This window comes from Microcaecilia unicolor, chromosome 13 (assembly GCF_901765095.1).
Source record: "Microcaecilia unicolor chromosome 13, aMicUni1.1, whole genome shotgun sequence".
In the NCBI taxonomy this organism is placed as follows: Eukaryota; Metazoa; Chordata; class Amphibia; order Gymnophiona; family Siphonopidae; genus Microcaecilia; species Microcaecilia unicolor.
The window spans coordinates 81,218,959-81,230,501 of NC_044043.1; the positions used below are offsets into that span (position 1 = coordinate 81,218,959).

Below are 11,543 nucleotides of genomic sequence, written 5' to 3' on the forward strand. Positions count from 1 at the left end.
AGTTTTGCGTGGATCTTTCCTATGCCCTATTGTATTACATGTATCCCTAAATTTCATAGTGTGCAACTCCAAAGAAGGTGTGGCCATGGGAGGGGCATCGGCGGATTACAGGTGGCCCCAGAACTTAAATGCAATGTTATAGAATATCATAAGTACGTAAGTATTGCCATACTGGGAAAGACCAAAGGTCCATCGAGCCCAGCATCCTGTTTCCAACAGTGGCCAATCCAGGTCACAAGTACCTGGCAGAAACCCAAACAATAGCAACATTCCATGTAGAACCCCAAAGAGTAGCAAGATTCTAGAATTCTAAAGAATAACAAGATTCCATGCAGAATTTCAAAGTGTAGCAACATTCCATGTAGAACCCCAAAGACTAGCAAGATTCCATTCAGAATTCCAAGTGCATAAGTGTTGCCATACTGGGACAGACCAAAGGTCCATCGAGCCCAGCATCCTGTTTCCAACAGTGGCCAATCCAGGTCACAAGTACCTGGCAGAAATCCAAACAATAGCAACATCCATGTAGAACCCCAAAGAGTAGCAAGATTCTAGAATTCTAAAGAACAACAAGATTCCATGCAGAATTTCAAAGTGTAGCAACATTCCATGTAGAACCCCAAAGACTAGCAAGATTCCATTCAGAATCCAAGTGCATAAGTGTTGCCATACTGGGACAGACCAAAGGTCCATCGAGCCCAGCATCCTGTTTCCAACAGTGGCCAATCCAGGTCACAAGTACCTGGCAGAAATCCAAACAATAGCAACATCCATGTAGAACCCCAAAGAGTAGCAAGATTCTAGAATTCTAAAGAACAACAATTCCATGCAGAATTTCAAAGTGTAGCAACATTCCATGTAGAACCCCAAAGAAGCAAGATTCCATTCAGAATCCAAGTGCATAAGTGTTGCCATACTGGGACAGACCAAAGGTCCATCGCCCAGCATCCTGTTTCCAACAGTGGCCAATCCAGGTCACAAGTACCTGGCAGAAATCCAAACAATAGCAACATCCATGTAGAACCCCAAAGAGTAGCAAGATTCTAGAATTCTAAAGAACAACAAGATCCATGCAGATAAAGTGTATAGCAACATTCCGTTTAGAACTCTAAAGAGTAGCAAGATTCCATCCAGAATTCCAAGTACATAAGTATTGCCATACTGGGAAAGACCAAAGGTCCATCAAGCCCAGCATCCTGTTTCCAACAGTGGCCAATCCAGGTCACAAATACCCGGCAAGATCCCAAAAATGTACAAAACATTCTATTCTGCTTATCCCAGAAATAGTGGATTTTCCCCAAGTTCATTTAATAACGGTCTATGGACTTTTCCTTTAGGAAGCCGTCCAAACCTTTTTTAAACTCCGCTAAGCTATCCGCCTTTACCACATTCTCTGGCAACGAATTCCAGAGTTTAATCAGTATTTCCACACCTAGCCGATACTAGTTGGGCACAAGCTTTTACACCAGCCTTTAGCAGGCGTAAATGCTCACGCCCAAAGTTAGTCATGAAATGCACACCAAGCTAGCATTCTGTAAAGGTTGTTCCACACTGAGCACCTTAGTGTGGATCAAGCCAGCATCTAACTTTGGATGTCATTTACTGAATTCTCCCCTTAGTGCTTAGATGATTTGCTGCCACTTCCATACATCAGTGAACACTTATCCACCAAAAAATGCAGGTATTGTGCACTTTCACACATGCAAATGGTGCTTAAATGTGGGCACCAAGTTTATAGAATTGCCCTTTATGAGCTAAATTCTATATATGCACTAAGAGCTAATTGAGTTAAACTGCACACCTGCCCAATTTGCATAACTTTAATTGAATAATGAGTCAATCAGCACTAATTGGCAATAATAATGATTTATGCGCATGTATTCTATATGTGTGCATAAATCCTAACATGCATACATATTTGGGGGCATGGATAAGGGCATTTCTGGGGGGGCTTTCCCAAATGTTATGTGCATTGATATAGAATATGGCCAAACTGTGTCTAACTGTAGGGTCCTGCATTTAAGCCCGCTCATAAATTTACATTCCTAAATTACGAGCGTAATCTATGATACTAAATTTATGCTCTTAATTTAGTGCCTATTATGCTCATAGATCTTGCATACATTTAGGAGCCTTATTCTCTAAAGGTTATGTTCCTAAATTTAGAAGCATAATTTATGCTCCTGAATTCATGTTCCTAAATTTACGCTCCTTAATTTAGGAGCTTAATTTATGCTCCTAAATGAATACTAAATCTATGAGCATAACCTTTATAGAATAACTACTACTACTTATAATTTCTATAGTGCTACTAGACGTATGTAGCACTGTACATTTGAACATGAAGAGACAGTCCCTGCTCAGCAGAGCTCACAATCTAATCAGGACAGACAAACAGGACAAATAAGGGATAAAGACAAAGAGTAGCAAGATTCCGGAATCCCAAAGAGTAGCAAGATTCCGGAATCCCAAAGACTACTACTAGTAGTAGTTATCATTTCTATAGCGCTGCAAGATGTGCGCAGCACTGTACACTTGAACATGAAGAGACAGTCCCTGCTCGACAGAGCTCACAATCTAATCAGGACAGGCCAGAGGTGGCCGGTTCAAATCCCTGCTGCTCCTTGTGATCTTGGGCAAGTCACTTAACTCTCCATTGCCTCAGGTACAAACCAAGATTGTGAGCCCTCCTGGGACAGAGAACTATCCAGAGTACCTGAATGCAACTCACCTTGAGCTACTACTGAAAAAGGTGTGAGCAAAATCTAAATAAATAAATGTTTGAGATTCTACATGGAATGTTGCAAGTGGAGGAGTAGCCTAGTGGTTAGAGCACCGGTCTTGCAAGTTCAAATCCCGCTGCTGCTCCTTGTGATCTTGGGCAAGTCACTTAACCTTCCATTGCCTCAGGTACAAACTTAGATTTGAGCCCTCCTGGGACAGAGAAATATCCAGAGTACCTGAATGTAACTCACCTTGAGCTACTACTGAAAAAGGTGTGAGCAGAATCTAAATAAATAAATAGGTCAAATAAGGAATAAGGGAATTACTATAGTGGGAATGATAAAACAGACACAGGTACTGTACAAGTGAATAGGGGTTAGGAGTTAAAAGCAGCATCAAAAGGTGGGCCCTTTATGCCTAAGCATGATTCTATAAAGGATGTTAAATTTGGAGGGGCCATTTTTTTTTTACCACTTTGTGAATAATCGATGGAATTCTTCAGACTCTGGCAGCAAAATGGAACTTACTGTACATAACTAATAAGAACATTCAGCTTGTTGTAACTGAATCGACAATTGATTTTAGAGCTCTCAAAAGGACCTCATGGACTGTAGTGGGAGTGGCTAAGGATTATAGTAATGAAATAGTCTGCACAAATTTTGGGCAGGTGCTTTATGGACTAGTTTTCAAGCGGCATGCGCCTTACTACTTTTGAGTTGTTAAAATGGTCTTTCACTAGTGAAATAGCTGCCTCTAAATGTTTAGGTTTAAATAATTATTGTACAATAAAAGAAATTTCACCTCTGAAAATCCCTTACGCATGTTACTTTAATGAATTATATCCTTTGGGAGTAATCACAATTTGTTGTTGTTAAATGCAACAGCTCCACCATCAGCTGTCAAAGTAGAAATTTGCTTTCTTCTATTGAACGTTCCTGTAGGTTTCACAGGTGATGTGCAATGCAGTTACCCAAGCTTCTCTCAGAAATCGGGCAAAATGGACATCATTGTTGGAGACTGTAGAATCTCTTCAAGTATTATTGAGGCACACTGCCTCTATTAAATCAAAAAGACAGTTAAGGATGGGCATATGGGGTTCAGCACTGGATGGTTTATTTCAGAAAAGTACCTTTGGGGACTTTGATGGTTGTACCTTTGGCTATACACATTCACATATAGTAGTTTTTTGATATGGGATAATGAAAGTATTTTTTTGTTTAGGAAACGGAGGTATGGGAAATGATTTGAACTTTTCAATAGGGTCTCAGACTTGAAAAACATCTGTGCACTGTGAGATGTCCTAAGACCACACTGTCTGTATTGACAATTATTATGATGTCGGTAGAGGAGTAGCCTAGTGGTTAGTGTAGCGCACTTTGATCCTGGGGAACTGAGTTCAAGTCCCACTGCAGCTCCTTGTGACTCTGGGCAAGTCACTTAACCCTCCATTGCCCCTGGTACAAAATAAGTACCTGAATATATGTAAACTGCTTTGAATGTAGTTGCAAAAACCTCAGAAAGGTGATATATCAAGTCCCTTTCCCTTTTTTGATATATTTTTGAATGACACTTTTCTTCGTTTAGAGTGTTTGAAGATATTGCTGTACATGCTATCCGTTTTTGTTTTGTTTGGTTGTTTATTCATTTTTTTTTGTTGTTGGGGTTTTTGTTGTATTGTTTTTTTGTTTGTTTTTTCTTTTGTCCCTTCATTGTGTTTGCTGATTTGTTTTACTAGGGAGTTTCATTTTCCTCTATTGTATCTGATTTTCTTATTATAACATGTGAGCACTACAACTATTAGCCACTGTGCAATTCCTACATTCTAGGATGAGTTTGCTAAACAGACCTTGTTTCAGTATGTCTCTGTTTGCACAGGACAAGCTGTTTAATTTCCTTGATGACATAGTATTAGCCCTATTAAGGCACCTCAGTAAGAGCCTAAGACTTTCTGTGCACTGAAACAGAGATGTAAAGAAACTCCTTCAGTCATAAAAGCTCAGACTAGTTTTGTTTTTCAGCACGTTTCGAAGAGTACCTACTGCCAGTGCTCAGTCTGTTTCTCTGTCTGTCCATCTTTCTATACTCGTATATCAGGGGTCATTTTCATGGACAAATTGAGCTGAAATTAGATATCAAAATGGCAACATTCCAGCTCTATGTCAGCTTCGTCTGTCCAGTGGGAGGGACCTTGCTATGTCAGCAGAGTAAGGTCATCTGTCATTTTGGAGGAGCAGAGAAATAGGAATATCAAAGATGACAACAAGCTACACTTTCTGTGTTACACTATAAATGCATGTCTGCTACATCAGGGATTTTTCAGTACATACAAATCTAATTTCAAATGTGTTACATATACCACAAAATATTGGGCTCCAAGGCTGAAAATTCAGGTTTGGCCCAAAGTCTCTCTTTGGAAACTGGTCTCATCGCATCTTTGCTGAAATGCACACCACACTGCAAAACATGACTTGCTTTCTAAGTTCTTGCACTAAATACCAATTGATACTCTATTCTAATCTCAGATTCTACTGCAATATATCCTTCTAAGCCAAACTTTCTGGGATATAGTTATTAAGAGGCAGTAAAAGTGAAGCTTTTACTACACCTTAATTTTCTGTGAAAGTCAATGAACTATGGTAGCTCGGTACTTCAGGTTACTGCCTTCTGCAGTACATGAAGAACGCAACTTGCTATAAACCTTGTAGCTGCTTTCTTCATGCCTTCTGGGAGCATAGGGCCGCTAAACTATGGCCCAATGCTGTTAGAAACCCAATGTTCCCAGGCCACACCTTAAATCAGCCTTGTACACCCCTGGATCCCTCCTACCCTGAAACTGCCCCCATACAGGGCTTCCTCCTAGAGATGACCCCCTAAAGAACTTCCAACTTAAAGACTCCCCACTCCTACCATAGGTCCCTCAAGGCATATCTGCAGGGATCCCTGGTGGTTTAGTGCTCGGTGATCAGGAGCAATCCTTGGTCACTCCTGCCCATACCAGCTTCAGGAACAAAATGGCTGCCTTAACTTCTAGTGATAGATCTCATGATACAACCACTAGGAGTCAAACAGCCATCTTGTTCCCTTGAGCTGGCAAGAGAAACCGAGGATCACTTCTGCCTGCCCATGGGGGTAGAGGCTATAGGAGGAAGGGGTTTTCAGGAGAGGAAAGCTTTTTGGGAAGGGATTGAGGAGGGGGATTTAAGGTTGATTTAGGAGCTGCCCAGAAGAATTGGACTGCTTTCTGCTTTATTACAATATCATAATAATGAGGTGATTTTATATGCATTACTATACATCCTGGGTACCTTTAACTAATGCACATTATGTTACCATAATGCACTTTATTGTTTTCTAACATGCATTAAGGGGCAATCAAATGTGTTTTGACTCTAATGCACCTTAATACCTATCCCCCTCTATGCCCCTCTGATATAGTAACATAATAAATGACGGCTGATAAAGACCTGTACGGTCCATCCAGTCTGCCCAACATGATAAACTAATTTTACATGGTATGTGATACTTTATACCCGAGTTTGATTTGTCCTTGCCTTTCTTAGGGCACTGACCATAGAAGTCTGCCCAGCACTCTTCTTGTACTAAAAGTTCTGAAGATTCTAGAATCCTAAAGAGATACATGATTCCGGAATCCCAATTAGTAGCAACATTCCATGTAGAACCCCAAAGAGTAACATAGTAAATGACAGCAGATAAAGACCTGTACTGTCCATCCAGTCTGCCCAACAAGATAAACTCATTTTACATGGTATGCAATACTTTTTATGTATAAAAATGTACATCCATTAACACATACACACACACACTTGGGGCCCTTAAACTGAACCACAGTAAAAATTGCAATTACCTCGGCTTAATATAAGAGGCAGTAAGGGGTCCATAGTAACTACAAAAGTGCTAATGAGCTTGCATTATTTGCAGTCTGCTAATCGCAAAATGCCTTCCGTAGTCATTCTCCAGCCATGACACAAAAAGCACTTAACTGCAAAAATACCATAAAGCCCTTAACGAGGTTACTGTGTAGTAAACCATGCATTAAGGGTAAAGGGGGGGGGGGGTTGTGTTTTTGATGCATGCTGAAGTCCCCTTTTACTGCAGTGGGAAGGAGGCTATCTTTGTTTCTGAAAAAGAAATGGCCATGCGGTAAGTGTACCACTTGCTGAGCGGCCATTTCGGGAGGTTAGCACTTACTGCCACCTTTTAAGGTGGCAAGGGCTCCCACGCTAACACAATTACCACACTGCCCGATTACTGCCGGGTAAGCACCAGCGCTACAACAATAGGAAATATTTTTGTAGCGCCGGAAATTGCGTGCGCTGGGGGGTGGGAACTACCACCGGGCTCCTGCGGTAGCTCGCTGGTAGTTCCAGTTTGGCACGCAAGCCCATTGCCACACGGCAGCCCTTTAGTAAAAGGGCCCTAAGTTCATTAAGGCACAAGTCTATTTGTGTTTCGGACATCTGAAAACCAGCGTTTAGACATCCATATTGCAAGACACGCAAATCCCAATTTTAAAAAGTCAAGATATGGACATCTAAAACTGCAGTACACCCGTATGACAAGGGAATATGGTCTGGGTGTGTTTTGCTTTAGTTTGTTTTTGTAATTTTGCCTCTCATATATTCTAATTATTTTTTTGTTATTGATGACTTTGTTGTTACATATGGTTATTATTGTACTGATTTATTGTATTGTATTGACAGTTGCTCTCATGTTAATTTGAAAGGCAGTATATCAAGAAATAAAGTGAACCAAAGACTGACACAGTGTTTTATTACTATTTTCTGAAATATGGAATTTATTGCATACAACTGAAGCCAAAAAAAAAAAAAGAAAAGTCATGAGTCATAGAAGTGTATGGTGTTGAACACACAACCTGCTGCATATTAACACAACACCTCAAAATATTTTTTCCTGAGAAAGACAAACACATTTGTTCTTTCCTGAGACCGCTAATACACTTCTCATGGCGTACTAGACTGAAATCAATTAATAATGGCATTTCAAATTTAATTGTAATCAGTCTCTAGACATCCCACCTCAGTTATTTCAGCAAAACCTGAAAATTAACAAATGCTTAAAAGTTGTATAAAAGTCTCCTAATTAATAGAAAACTTCCAAAATGTACAATCTTCTGCGACATTTGATTCTATCCAAAAGTAGAATGGAAGGCCAAATATAATCAGGCAGCTGCTCCTTGCTTCCCTTCCCCCTACGTCTAAACTGTTGCTGTAAGGAAACTCACAGGTTGCATTCCCACCCACACAGGTGACAAGGGTTACTCCCAACGGAGGTGGCTATTGACAGCCATACAGGCTCATTTTCGAAAGAGATGGACATACAAAAAGTGACATAAATCGGCATTTGGACGTCCATCTCACGAGACGTCCAAATCGGTATAATCGAAACCCGATTTTGGATGTCTTTCTCTGAAGTTCATCACAAGGCGTCCAAATCTCAAGGGGGTGTATCGTAGGCATGTTTAAGGCGGGACTTCGGCATTCCTAAGACTTGGACGTCTTTGAGCCATAATGGAACAAAGCAAAGACGTCCAGGACTAAAACTTGGACGTTTTCACCTAGACCTGTTTTTATTACAAATAAGTACATAAGTACATAAGTAGTGCCATACTGGGAAAGACCAAAGGTCCATCTAGCCCAGCATCCTGTCACCGACAGTGGCCAATCCAGGTCAAGGGCACCTGGCACGCTCCCCAAACGTAAAAACATTCCAGACAAGTTATACCTAAAAATGCGGAATTTTTCCAAGTCCATTTAATAGCGGTCTATGGACTTGTCCTTTAGGAATCTATCTAACCCCTTTTTAAACTCCGTCAAGCTAACCGCCCGTACCACGTTCTCCGGCAACGAATTCCAGAGTCTAATTACACGTTGGGTGAAGAAAAATTTTCTCCGATTCGTTTTAAATTTACCACACTGTAGCTTCAACTCATGCCCTCTAGTCCTAGTATTTTTGGATAGCGTGAACAGTCGCTTCACATCCACCCGATCCATTCCACTCATTATTTTATACACTTCTATCATATCTCCCCTCAGCCGTCTCTTCTCCAAGCTGCAAAGCCCTAGCCTTCTCAGCCTCTCTTCATAGGAAAGTCGTCCCATCCCCACTATCATTTTCGTCGCCCTTCGCTGTACCTTTTCCAATTCTACTATATCTTTTTTGAGATACGGAGACCAGTACTGAACACAATACTCCAGGTGCGGTCGCACCATGGAGCGATACAACGGCATTATAAATCCGCACACCTGGACTCCATACCCTTCCTAATAACACCCAACATTCTATTCGCTTTCCTAGCCGCAGCAGCACACTGAGCAGAAGGTTTCAGTGTATCATCGATAAGGCACAAAAGGTGCCTGAAATGACCAGATGACTGGAGGGAATCGGGGATGGCCTCCCCTTACTCCCCCAGTGGTCACTTACCCGTCCCAACCCCAAAAATTGTGATGAAAACATTACTTGCCAGCCTCAGATGTCATACTCAGGTCCACTACAGCGCATGCAGGTACCTGGAGTAGTTTAGTAGTAGTAGGTGCAGTGCGCTTCAGACAGGTGGACCCAGGCCCGTCCCCCCCCCCTCTACCTGTTACACTTGTGGAGGAAACAGTGAGCCCTCCAAAACCCACCAGAAACTCACTGTACCCACATACAGTGCCCCCCTTCACCTGTAAGGGCTATGGTAGTGGTTTACAGTTCGGGTAGTGGGTTTTGGGGGGCTCAGCACACAAGGTAAGGGAGCTGTGTACCTGGGAGCATTTTATGAAGTCCACTGCAGTGCCCCCTAGGTGCCCGACTGCTGTCCTGGCATGTCAGGGGACCAGTCTACTAAAAATGCTGGCTCCTCCCACGTCCAAATGGCTTGAATTTGGATGTTTTAGACTTGGATGTTTTTGTTTTCAAAAATGGCTGAAAATCAAAGACGTCCAAATTCACACTTAGACATTTCTTTCGAAAATGCCCCTCATAGTGACTCCTAAAAATGAGCAACACAAGACACATTGCAAAAAAAAAAAAAAAGGTCCCTAATAGAAAGATCTTTGGGAATCTAAAAAGACAATTCTGTTGCCACCTCTGCTCCTCTACCTCCCTGCCTCCCTTGCCCCGAGTCTGCCACCTCTACAGTGGACCTGTAACCTTGTCCGGGTCACTGGCAGCAGTCGGCAACACAAGCAGCCTCCCTCTGGAGATGCCGTACCTGTGACAGCTGGGAATAGGAAGGCAAAGGGTAGCTTACTGAGTTGCGCTGGCCTGTATATATAAAAAAAATAGGGGTCCTTTTACTAAGCTGCGGTAAAAGTGGCCTGCGTTAGTACGAGTGCACGCTGGGCCATTTTTTACCGCAGCTAAGAAAAAGGGCCTTTTTTAAGGGGCCGGAAAATAGATGTGCAGTAAAACTGAGACCAGCGCACATCCATTTTCAGCCCGAGACCTTACCCCACCCCTGACCTAGCAGTAAGGTCTCACGCCTACCTGCATGGTAAGCATGAAGCGTGTGCCGACTGCTGTGTACCGCCAGGTAAGCAGCCTGTGGTAGAAAATAGAAAATTATTTGTATCGTGGGATTCGGCGTGTGCCAAATTTGGAATTACCGCCCGGCTCGCACACTAGCCGTGCAGTAGTGCCAACTTGGCATGTGCTGTACGCGTGTAGGCCCTCCCGTGCCTTCGTAAAAAAAGCCCCATAATTAGCCATTATGTTACTTGTTACTGAAAAAAGTGCAGAGAAGGGCAGCAAAGATGATACTGGGGATGGGACAACTTTCCTATCAGGATAGGCTGAAGAGGCTGGGGCTCTTCAGCTTGGAGAAAAGGCAGCTGAGGGGAGATATGATAGACATCTATAAGATAATGAGTGGAATGGAACGGGTCGATGTGGAATGTCTGTTTACGCTTTCCAAAAATACTAGGACAAGGGGGCATGCGATGAAGCTGCAGTGTGGTAAATTTAAAACGAATCGGAGGAAATGTTTCTTCACTCAACGCGTAGTTAAACTCTGGAATTCGCTGCCAGAAAAGGTGGTTAAGGCGGTTAACTTAGCGGACTTCAAAAAAGGGTTGGACGGCTTCCTGGAGGAAAAAGCCGTAGAATGTTATTGAATGGACGAAGGAATACAGCATTTCTAGGATGGGTGGGACAAATTGCTTGTTCTTTTGGCCGCTGTCGGTGACAGGGTGCTGGGCTCGATGGACCCTTGGTCTGTCCCAGCATGGCGATGCTTATGTACTTATGTTATTTCATCACATTTGCACAAAGTAGCCCCATGGCCCACACTTCTTGCACAGATTCACATTGGAAAACATTGGGGGGGGGGGGGTTCTGCTCATTTTCATTTGAAAATGTCATTCAATGACATATGATATGGCATTAACATTTCCTAAATTATTGCAAGGAATACCCATCCCTAGTTATTTTACCCTTAACCCCAGTTATTAGTAACTAGGGGGTCCTTTTACAAAGGTGCGCTGAAAAAATGGCTTGCGGTAGTGTAGGCGCGGGTTTTGGGTGCGCACCAATCCATTTTTTAGCATGCCTATGAAATAGGCCTTTTTAAAATTATTTTTGCCGAAAATGGACGTGCTGCAAAATGAAAATTGCCGCGCGTCCATTTTGGGTCCGAGACCTTACCACCAGCCAATGACCTAGTGGTAAAAACTCACACGGTAACTGGGCGGTAATGACCTACATGCGCCAAATGCCACTTGACGCGCATCCATTGAGCGCGCCCGAAAATAAAAAAAATATTTTTCAGATGCGCATATCGGATGCGCACCAAAGATGAA

At 42.4% G+C, this 11,543-nt stretch overlaps 1 long non-coding RNA gene across 1 annotated transcript in view; it reads right to left on the reverse strand.

Moving 5' to 3' along the window:
* Window positions 1-1,450: 1,450 nt before the first annotated feature.
* Window positions 1,451-11,543, reverse strand: part of LOC115482352 — a 14,521-nt gene continuing 4,428 nt past the window's right edge. The window contains exon 3 of the long non-coding RNA XR_003944082.1: window positions 1,451-1,551. This is a non-coding gene — a long non-coding RNA (uncharacterized LOC115482352). The remainder of the gene's footprint in view (window positions 1,552-11,543) is intronic.